General features: G+C 43.0%; 2 long non-coding RNA genes across 2 annotated transcripts in view; one reads left to right on the top strand and one right to left on the bottom strand.

The window, feature by feature from the left end:
• The first annotated feature begins 3,199 nt into the window (after positions 1 to 3,199).
• On the top strand, positions 3,200 to 7,146 carry LOC310676076. The gene is made up of 2 exons (XR_014510390.1): positions 3,200 to 3,510; positions 6,011 to 7,146. It is a non-coding gene; the product is annotated as an uncharacterized lncRNA (long non-coding RNA).
• Positions 7,147 to 8,497: 1,351 nt separating this feature from the next.
• The window catches only part of LOC310676071, a 113,821-nt gene continuing 112,624 nt past the window's right edge, over positions 8,498 to 9,694 (bottom strand). Inside the window, exon 3 of the long non-coding RNA XR_014510383.1 lies at positions 8,498 to 9,254. This is a non-coding gene — a long non-coding RNA (uncharacterized lncRNA). The remainder of the gene's footprint in view (positions 9,255 to 9,694) is intronic.

The following is a 9,694-nucleotide window of genomic DNA, read 5'->3' as shown; positions in this document are numbered from 1 at the left end:
AGGTGGGGGGGGGACCCGAATTATGGAGCTCACTGGGGCCCTGGGTGCCCAAGTACCCACAAAATTCCCCACAAAGGGGCTGGGCACTCACAGATTCTGGACACCCATGGTGGTGGGGCCAAGTTGGCACGCCTGAGCAGTAGACATTATTTTAATCATTCTGTAACAAAGAAAGTGCTTTGCAAAGTTTCATTTCTGTGAAATAGTCAGGCTGTGGGCAAGGCCTTAACTACATGTTATGCTAGCATGGTTAACAATCATGACACAGATTTTTAAAATAAAAAGTTCAGGGCAGAGTGGGGAGATTTTCATCAGAACCACAGTACGGTATGTGAAGAGGGGAGGCTCAAGCCTTCATTTGCCTTGGTTAAAAATCATGCCCCATGCAGCAATAGGAGTTTTTTTTCCTAATCCTAATTGATACACCAGGGGTGGATTCTTACCAAGAAAGTGGTTGGAGAGAGGTGGCAAGACAGCATTGCTTAAAGTTGTTCTCCCTTCATGCTGTGGCATTGGTCACTATTAGCCCCCACCCCACCCCTGGTATTATATTTAAAAAATCACATGATCTGAGTGCTAATCATGTCATTAACATAAGGCATAGGTAAAGGTAAAGGGACCCCTGACCATTAGGTCCAGTCGTGGCTGACTCTGGGGTTGCGGCGCTCATCTTGCTTTATTGGCTGAGGGAGCCGGCATACAGTCATGTGGCCAGCATGACTAAGCTGCTTCTGGCGAACCAGAGCAGCACACGGAAACAACGTTTACCTTCCCACCGGAGTGGTACCTATTTATCTACTTGCACTTTGACATGCTTTTGAACCGCTAGGTTGGCAGGAGCTGGGACTGAACAATGGGAGCTCACCCTGTCACGGGGATTTGAACCGCCAACCTTCTGATTGGCAAGTCCTAGGCTCTGTGGTTTAACCCGCAGCACCACCCACGTCCCCCTAATATAAGGCATAGTTAGAATCTAATAATCTACATATAGGTTATCTGCTGAAGCTGACAGATGAGGAGGGATCTCAACCTAGATTTCCTGTGCTCCAACCCAGCTAGTCAAAGGAGATTGCTCTAATATTAAAGGTTATCTGCGGCTAATGATGCCCTGATTTTTTTAAAAAAATAATAATGTAAATGATAAGCATTTTCATCTTAAGAATTTCAGAACAAATCCTGCTCCTTGTTCAAATGCGGTGGCTAAGCACCGGCTGTGTGTGCAAAATATCCAAAAGCTGTGAAGGAGAGGCAAACTGGCCTTGCTACTTGAAATGGAAAAATGGGATTTGAAGTGGACAGGCTGGCATTATTTCTGGTGCAGGAGTGCAGCAATTATCTCAGCTCCATCCCCTAATGAATGGCACAGCAGCTGCAGAGGCTTGAGGATTCCGCAGAGAGGCCAAGACGGAAGCCACTCGAAGCATGGAAGCCGCCAGAATATCCTTAAAACCGTATTTCATGCATTTGGATTTGTGGCAGTTCTGTCCTGTGGGCTCAAAGCAGGTAAAACACTTTATGGATTTATTTATAACTTTTGTATGCCACCCCGTAACATAAACGTTCCCTGGATGGCTTACAGTAGATAAGTAAAAAATACAATGCAATTTAGTTCCCAGGAGCATGGTGCCTGCAGCTGTGGTGTGGTGAGAGTCCAAGCATAGAAATAGACACAGGACATTGGTATTGGATTGAAATAGGCCACAACTTTGATTGATTACAGATGTAAGTACCGGTAGGTTTTACCCAAGGTATTAGGGATGTATCTGGTATCAAGCAACTCATCTGCTGGTTGATAAGTAGGGTTGGGTTGACCCTGACTGGGGGAGGGGATCCACCCCCTAACATGCACCAGGTGGTACGATCCCACCAGGGCCACCATTGGGAAGGGTGCTATTGACCTCATTGACCTGTGTGTGGATTTTTGGACAAAGACACACATTCCTGGACCCCTTTAACAGGGTACCTGTTCACATAAATATCCAACCCGATGCTATGAGATGGGCAAAAGCCTGAAGACCAGCCAACTTGTTTGCAGGAGAAATTCAAAGTCCTCACACTGCCCTGCCCACTTGCCTTTGGGCAAGAAACATACAGACTGGGTGGGTGGTTAATCCCACGATGAACACCTAAGAGCAAGGACCCCCGGATGTGGCCTTCAATTTGTAGCACCGCAACCCTGCCCCCAATGTCCCCGGATTAGCGCATTCAAAGGGGCCTTTGCTGCCAAGGCTACTGTGGCTGGAGAAGGAGGAGGCGCTGAGGGTCCCACCCACAGCTGCGCATGAAGGAAAAATGGCCCCTGGACTGGGCAGCGGCTGCGCTGAGCAGCAAACACTGCTTCCCCAGAACTGCAGGTAAACAGAGACTGCAAAGTAAAATGTGCAACCATTAAAAAAGGAGTGGGGAGCTACACAAATCCAACAGAATGGAACCTGACACTCCTCCGTATTAAAAACACAGATTAAAAAAGAACAACCCAGAGAGGCTCAGGTTAGTTATTTTAAAGGCTCAAGTGAACTCCTGACACCAGGCAAGCTTTCCTGGGAAGCCTCTTCTATAAATGGGGTGCCACATTGGCCTCTGGTTGGGGTGGTGGGAGTTGTAGTCCAGCAAGATCTGGAGGGACCACATTGGCTACCTCTGATGTAGAGGGTTGTGCTGTTAGGGGATCTGGCTGTGTACGGGGCAATCTGGGCCCTGCAGAATTGTTGTGTAAACATCATTGCAGACACATGCTGTTTAAAGGGCTGCATCCTCTTCCTACACCCACAGGCTGCCTGTTGGCAATACCATATTGAGGTATGATTAAATGGCATTCAGAAATTCTGCTGAGCTCCTCGTGTTCTGCAGATATAGTTAATCCTCAAGGAATTTGTGAATGGAGTGTGCAAAATACATTTGACCTTTAAGTAAGCACTGATCGTATGTCTTGTTTTATGTTGCTGTTTTTTTAAATCACAGTTTTCTACCCTGGCGACTGTAACTGTTACCTTGGCTGATTTTATATAACCCCACTCTTTATTTTCTCCCTCTTCCTGCTTTTTGATTTTTTCTGGTGAGTACAATTGAAAATGTCAGTGATGTAGCTCCAGTATCCTCCAGTAAGAGGAGGATTAGAGTTTTCCTGACTGAGAAGGGCAGGGGCGGGCGGGGATTACAACAGTGCATCTGACGTAAGAGAGGGCAGTTTATGATGCATCAGAGAGGATAACAATTATAGGAAAGCAGAAAAAGATGAGAAATGAATGGAATACGTATTGCCAGGGAAAGCCAGCAATGTGTGTTGCAACTGTTCTTTCGGCAACCTCCCTGCTGTTCAGTGTTCTACACAAGACTGAGCCCACCCTTATGCATTCCCACAGTGGAAGCAATACACCTGATTTATCAAGCCCCATGAAAGGAAACCGGCTTTAGTAATTCAGTTACTCAGTTCTTAAGGCTTTGTGTTCCTCCCTCTGATGATATGTGGATAAATCTAGTTTTCCCTGCAGGATGCAGCATCGTACAACTGTAAGTTATCAAAAAAAATATTTCATGGTTTCTTTGTTTTTTTAAAAAATATATTATGAGCAAGAGGATGATGTCAGGGGAATATTTCAGTAAATGATTTAGCACTCAGTATACAACAGTATCATCTTTTTAATGTCTTATACATAATGCCAGAAAAGCCTAATTAATATGAAAATAAACCAACATTGGCAGTAATTCTATTGGTACATGATGCACTCATATAAATTAATTAAATGTTGCTTAAATTTGGTGGGATATGTAGATACAAGGGAATAGGAAGAGCTTACCGATTTTGTCACCTTGCCCGGTATTCTCATGGTTTGTACAAATGCTAAGTATGTAAGATAAGCACAACAGTCTCCCTGTAGACTGTATGCGAACTACATCAGCAAGACCACCACCACAGGGGCTTTAAGAACTGTCTAACCAATGCCAAGATTTGCGGACCTCTTGTTACTAATGTCAAAGAGTTGAATCAGGCCCTAATTGCCTGCTAAATGACCACAGAGACCAAAACACATCAAAGGGCAGCTTTAGTCACATTTAACTCATGGAAAATCACACTGGTTTGTTGCCGTGACTCACGTCATGCCTAACAGACTAGGGGGTTCTGTGTCAGTCTCAAAGGTGTTCTGTAAACTTGAAAGCTCGCATACTCCTATTACAGTCTACATTTCTTGCAGCACAATCCTATTTGTGTCTTCTCAGAAGTAAGTCCCATTGAGTTCAGTTACCCCCAAGTGAGTGTGAACAGAAGTGCAGCCTTATCAACTTCATCTCACACATTTTTTTCCAGCTTAGTTGTGGATATGTCATGTTAATATAGTAATGATATTGTTTTGAGTTGGTGGGTGCCAGGGGTAATGAGTTCCAGACACTCATAATTCCTGGATTTAGTAAGTGTTAGAATTTATTCAATGCTTGGAGAACTAAACTGGAAGTCAGTCTCTTAATAGTTGGACTCAGATCTTCAAAAAGATGGGCCATTAGCAGAGAACAAAGGCAGGCATATGGGCTATCAGCAAAGCCAGCCAGCAAATGGGGGCAGCCCTTCCTGAACTATGAGATCACTGGTCATAATACAATGCCAGAGTTTTTCTTAGGAGGAAGTTTTAGGGTTTTAGTTGGCTGTAGTGTGATCAGGCTTGAGGTACAGCGATATCTTACTTCCCCAGCCACATTCACCTGCACTTTACAAAAAATTACATGGAAATTTAGAAGTGCACCCAGCAATTATATGCTTGTGAATATAGCTTTTCTGTCACTCCCAGTTTCAAATTATTGATCATGGTAATTGGCACACTTTTCAAGGACCTATACGGAAATGGCCACACACGTTTCAAATTTCATGCCAGCTACTGACATCTTTTAGTTTTTTCAACACTTTACTTTTCAAGTGTTGTTGCTATCTGTAGTTTAGCACATTACCGGCAAAATATAAGTGGTTTGAGTAGGTGTTATTGATGTCCAGTTGAGCTTGATCTAGGCCCTAGATTCTAGGGAATTGATGAAGGCCACAAGGCCAAGTACACCTACTTGGAAGTAGCCACAAGCAAATATGTACAGGAATTTAGTGTGAAACCTCTACTCCATTCCAGCACTGATGTCATGAATTCTTAACGCTTTGCATCATCCTGGCACAAGCCTCCTCTTTGAAGTTCTCTTTCGTTGCTAGCAGAGTGTTGCTGACAATGCATTTCTTTGCCAATGTGTAATCTCCTTCTTCAAAGCATCTACAGGGGACCACCTACTTACCAAACAAAAATCCAGCTCATTGTCAATCAGCAATTTGTAGAGCGGTGACTCATATCTTGAGCATTTTTGAGGGTTTCTAAATTAGCGTGATGGTACCTAAACTGTGCATTTCTCTCTTTGGTGAGATGAATTCAAACCTGTAAGCATTTGTGTGAAAATATTTCATCATTCCCTACCTTTAGAATACATCTGAAGGCAGTCCTATAAAGGGAAGTTTTGAAAGTTTGATGTTTTATTATGTTTCTGTATATGCTGGAAGCCGCCCAGAGTGGCTGGGGCAACCCAGTCAGATGGGCAGGGTATGATGATGATGATGATGATGATGATGATGATGACATCCTTCGCTAGCAAAACTCCTATACAGGATTGCGCTATAATTATACTAGTTGAAAACTCAGTCTATTTCTTCTCTTTTTTTCTGCTTGGTGGGCAGATAACATTATTACAGATGGATATTGACAAATCCTTTCTCACAAATCTGGGCTTATATACAGGATCAGGGACCATTCTTTCCATGCTTGTGCTTTGAGAATCAGTCCTGGTTGGTGCTCAGTAATTCCCCCCCCCCTTACATTTTTATTTTAACAGTTTTAAAAGTAAATTGCCTTGAATGAAATCTCTCTGCTTTTGCCATTTGACCTAACACTGCCCTCCTTTTTCATGTCAAGATGCACTTGTTTCTTCCTGCCTTCTCATCTCTTCCTTTCTTCTCATACTAATGTCCTCTTCTTTTTCCTTTGTGCAGGTTTGGTCTCTTTCCCCACCCACCCTATCAGCGGCTTGAAAAATCTGTAACCATTGCAAATGCCCAGTGCCTCCCCCATCCATTCCCGTTGCAAAAGGCTGAAGCTGGTGTGGTAAGGGCCAAAGGGCAGTACATTGTGGAGATCTGTCCATCAATTCTCACCCATGAGCTCCAAATTAGCCTCTCTTGAGACAGACAGATCCTTTGGCTCTCCCAATGAATGACTGTCCTTTGTGCATCGCTATACATCAGCCTTGAAACTGATCCAGTAATTTTATTTTTTAAAAACAAATGCTAAACACCACACAGAATTGGAGTAAGAGTATGGAACCAGCCTTGTAATAATAAGCCTCGTTGCCTGTAACCACAGAGAGCTGAATATTGGCGAAGGCTTTTTTCCTTGCTATCTCTACCAAGAACTGATGGTGAACAGAGTAAAATAAACAATGATATCAGTTACCTCTTCTTGACCTAAATAAAGATGTTTAGCTATTTAAATCAAATCACGGTTGTTGTGTTTGGATTTCTGTATTGCTGCACAACCATGCAACACTATATGAAAAACTGTGTAGAAAAAAATGGGTCACTTAGGGGTATGCTTGTTGTGCTGGCGAAATGTTTAGTGCCAGCAGAACTAATATTTGCATGAGAAAATGCTTAAGTAGGTTGCTGGTAACTTTGTTGCACAAACTATTGTGTAATGAGTTTTTGTTAACACGACTGTTGACCTGGATTTCACTGTTGCAGAATATTAAAACTCACCAGTCTGCTAACGCAAGAACCCTTGCGCTAGCAGAGGACATTAGATACAGCTTAATATATATTGTATTTTGTATTTGGCAGTGAATGCTCTGATAGTAAGTGGGGAAGCTGGTGCAGTGGCTCAGAAAGTTCCATTGCTCAGAAAACAAAGCAGTTTGTGAACTTCTGTGAAGGGAGGGGAAATTGTTCATTTTGGTCGGGAAAAGATTAGTGGTGCGCTGAATTTTGGCTGCCTTTTCGTTTTCAACACTGAAGTTTCATTTCATAAGTAGGTGAAGCCCAGGTTGAAGAAGAAACCACCTCCAGTGAACTATCACTTTTCATTAGCATCATTATAAAGCATCTAGAGTTTGGTAGGCACTGTATATACTATTTTTTTAAAAAAACCCCCAAAAACCCCACAGACAATAATCTGTACCCAGTGTCTTACAATCTATGAATCCAATAGACACAACACGAAAGGAAGAAGGATGGGGAGGAAAGGGGAAAACAATGAAACTCAGGCACCAATTCTTAAAGTTATATAATTAGTCTCATGGTGACCAGTTTGAATGTAAACAGTTCAGGAAGGGAAGAAGGCAAGTGGCCTCTCCATGGCACCAGAGGAGATGGCTCTGCTGTCCCCCACTGATGCAGCCAGGTGGAATGATGAATTATGGCATTTACTAATTGGCATGTTTAGTCATCTTGTTCAACACTGCAATTTCCACAAGCTGTTTTTCTTTTTAATTTTGTTTTGGTTACTATTACTCTCACAGTGCCCCACCATTTCCAGCACTGCATTGTCATATTTTTAAAAGGAATAATCACAGATAATACATTTTTAACATGAGATACCCACTTAGCATAAGTAAACCTGTAAGGAAATGGTTTTCTACCAAGACAAGGCAAAATTAAACATGATTCAAAGCTTTCTTCCATCTTGGTGTGACCTGCTTTGAAATTATTTTTGTAGCATTCACCTTGAATTATTTCCAAATGTAGGGGGATTTTTGTCCTGGGGGTGGGAGTTTGTCACTGTTTCTGCAACTTCCGCCCACCATTTATATGGTGTTCCCATGTGGTTTTTGGCAGGAAATTGGGCTGTGTTATAAAATGCTTGTTTATATTTTAGCAACCTCTTCAATAAGCATAAAAGGGGGTGGAGTTCTGAAATTTTTGAGGGGAGAGTGAAATTTTTCAAAGGTCTTGTGTAAGTGTATGCATACCTTTACCACCAACAGGTTCCCGCCCCCCCCATTTCATTTACTTTAAATTATGCTGTTGCCTGTTGCAGTAGTGGAACACCTCTTCTCCCAGAAGGCCCCTGGAGCAAGGCTACATCCTGGCCTAGCATCATTCCAGGGGCATTTGGGCAGGGTGTGTGCATTTGAAATAATGGAGGCTGCCAGCTGCTGAGAGATGTTTTCCTGCTGCTGCTATGTAAAACTTAAGGCAGGGCTGGCCCACCCATGAGGCAAGGTGAGGTGACTTGTGCCTCAGGTGGCAAGATCCACAGGGGAAACTAATCTTGATGTAGATCTCTATTTCCCCCCACCCTCCTGATGCAGACCTTCACTCACCCTTTCTTCCCTGGTGGGGAGGGGAGCAGCATTTTGTGGTTCCATGGAGTGTAAAGAATCCCACATTCCCTTGTTTTGCATGTAAATAAGGTGGACACATGGAAACTAGCAAGAGTTCACCACCATCATAATTTGATCTTCAGGATGGCTGCCAAAAAACAGTAAGACTCGCTGATGCCATGACAATTTCTGTGTCAAGAAGGCAGTTGAGCAGGTTGATGAGAAAAATTCTCAATATCTGCTTGAGGAGCACCCACATGTTTTTCCAGTCCGACATAGAAATGCCACAGTAGGCACTGGATATGCAGTTTCTGCAGCAGTCACCTGAAGGAGGAAGCTTTCATTGTGGAGCATGAAGAAATCCCACCAATGGAGCTCCCTCCAACCTCCTGTAGCCCAAGCTGTGGGCAATTTGGTGCTTCCTTCTAGTTCATCCAATCCCAGGGTGACCTCTACATTAATGACTGCCTTGTTTGAAGTCATGACATTTGCTCAGATCAGGAATCACTCTAAGAAAGCCCAGACAACTCCCTATGCTTAGGGGCATTTGATTTTTTTTGCAAACTCAAGAGACCAGCTTGTTTCTTCCAGAAAAGAAACTCATACCTCTTGGGTCAGGGGTGGGGTGTATAGTAGTAGACAATGGGACAAATGTGATGAAGACTGCAAAGGATTTGGGGCTTGGGCACACTGACCTAGTCTTTAGGTCATTTAGTGGTAACCTCCCATTTGGCTTGATCAACCCAAGTGTATCATCCAAGCCTTTGGCACAGCTGGCAGTATGTTTATCCAGAAAGGGAGCTGCCTTTCACATCCATGCTCTCATTCATTAGGAGCAAAAGGAACTGGAGCTTGGGTCACCAACTGCAGATGAAAGCACCTTCTCTGTTGCCATGGATCAAGAAGAGGTCTCAGAGGAACTACAAAGACAGGGTGAAGAAGAGCCAGAGGGAAGAGCAGAAACTGATTCAGAAGAAAAGAGGGAGGATGACATGGCTAGACAGACGCAGACAAGCTACCAAGTGTTCAGTTATAACTTCTTTGGCAGTACTGGTTTGGCAGTAAAAAATACTTGCATTGGAACACACAAAGTAAACTAATTGGTACCTTTCTGAGAGAAAAATGAATCCTTAATCATTATTTCACCAAACCACATAATTATTAAAAACACCATAAATTATGTTGCTATTATGTTGTATTATATTAATTACAGAACGATGATGACAGTGTCCCAAGGAGAACTTTTATAAAGGGGAGCTACAAGGAGGCCTCTTGTAGGCATTATCTTTGTAAGTAAACAGCACTATATGAACTTTCCCAAAAGCTCCCAAATCAAAGTTTTCATTTTGTTTTCTAAATG

The sequence above is a fragment of the Podarcis tiliguerta genome (genome assembly GCF_965153285.1).
Source record: "Podarcis tiliguerta genome assembly, chromosome: 4".
Taxonomy (NCBI): domain Eukaryota; kingdom Metazoa; phylum Chordata; class Lepidosauria; order Squamata; family Lacertidae; genus Podarcis; species Podarcis tiliguerta.
This window is presented reverse-complemented; position numbering and strand designations above follow the sequence as displayed.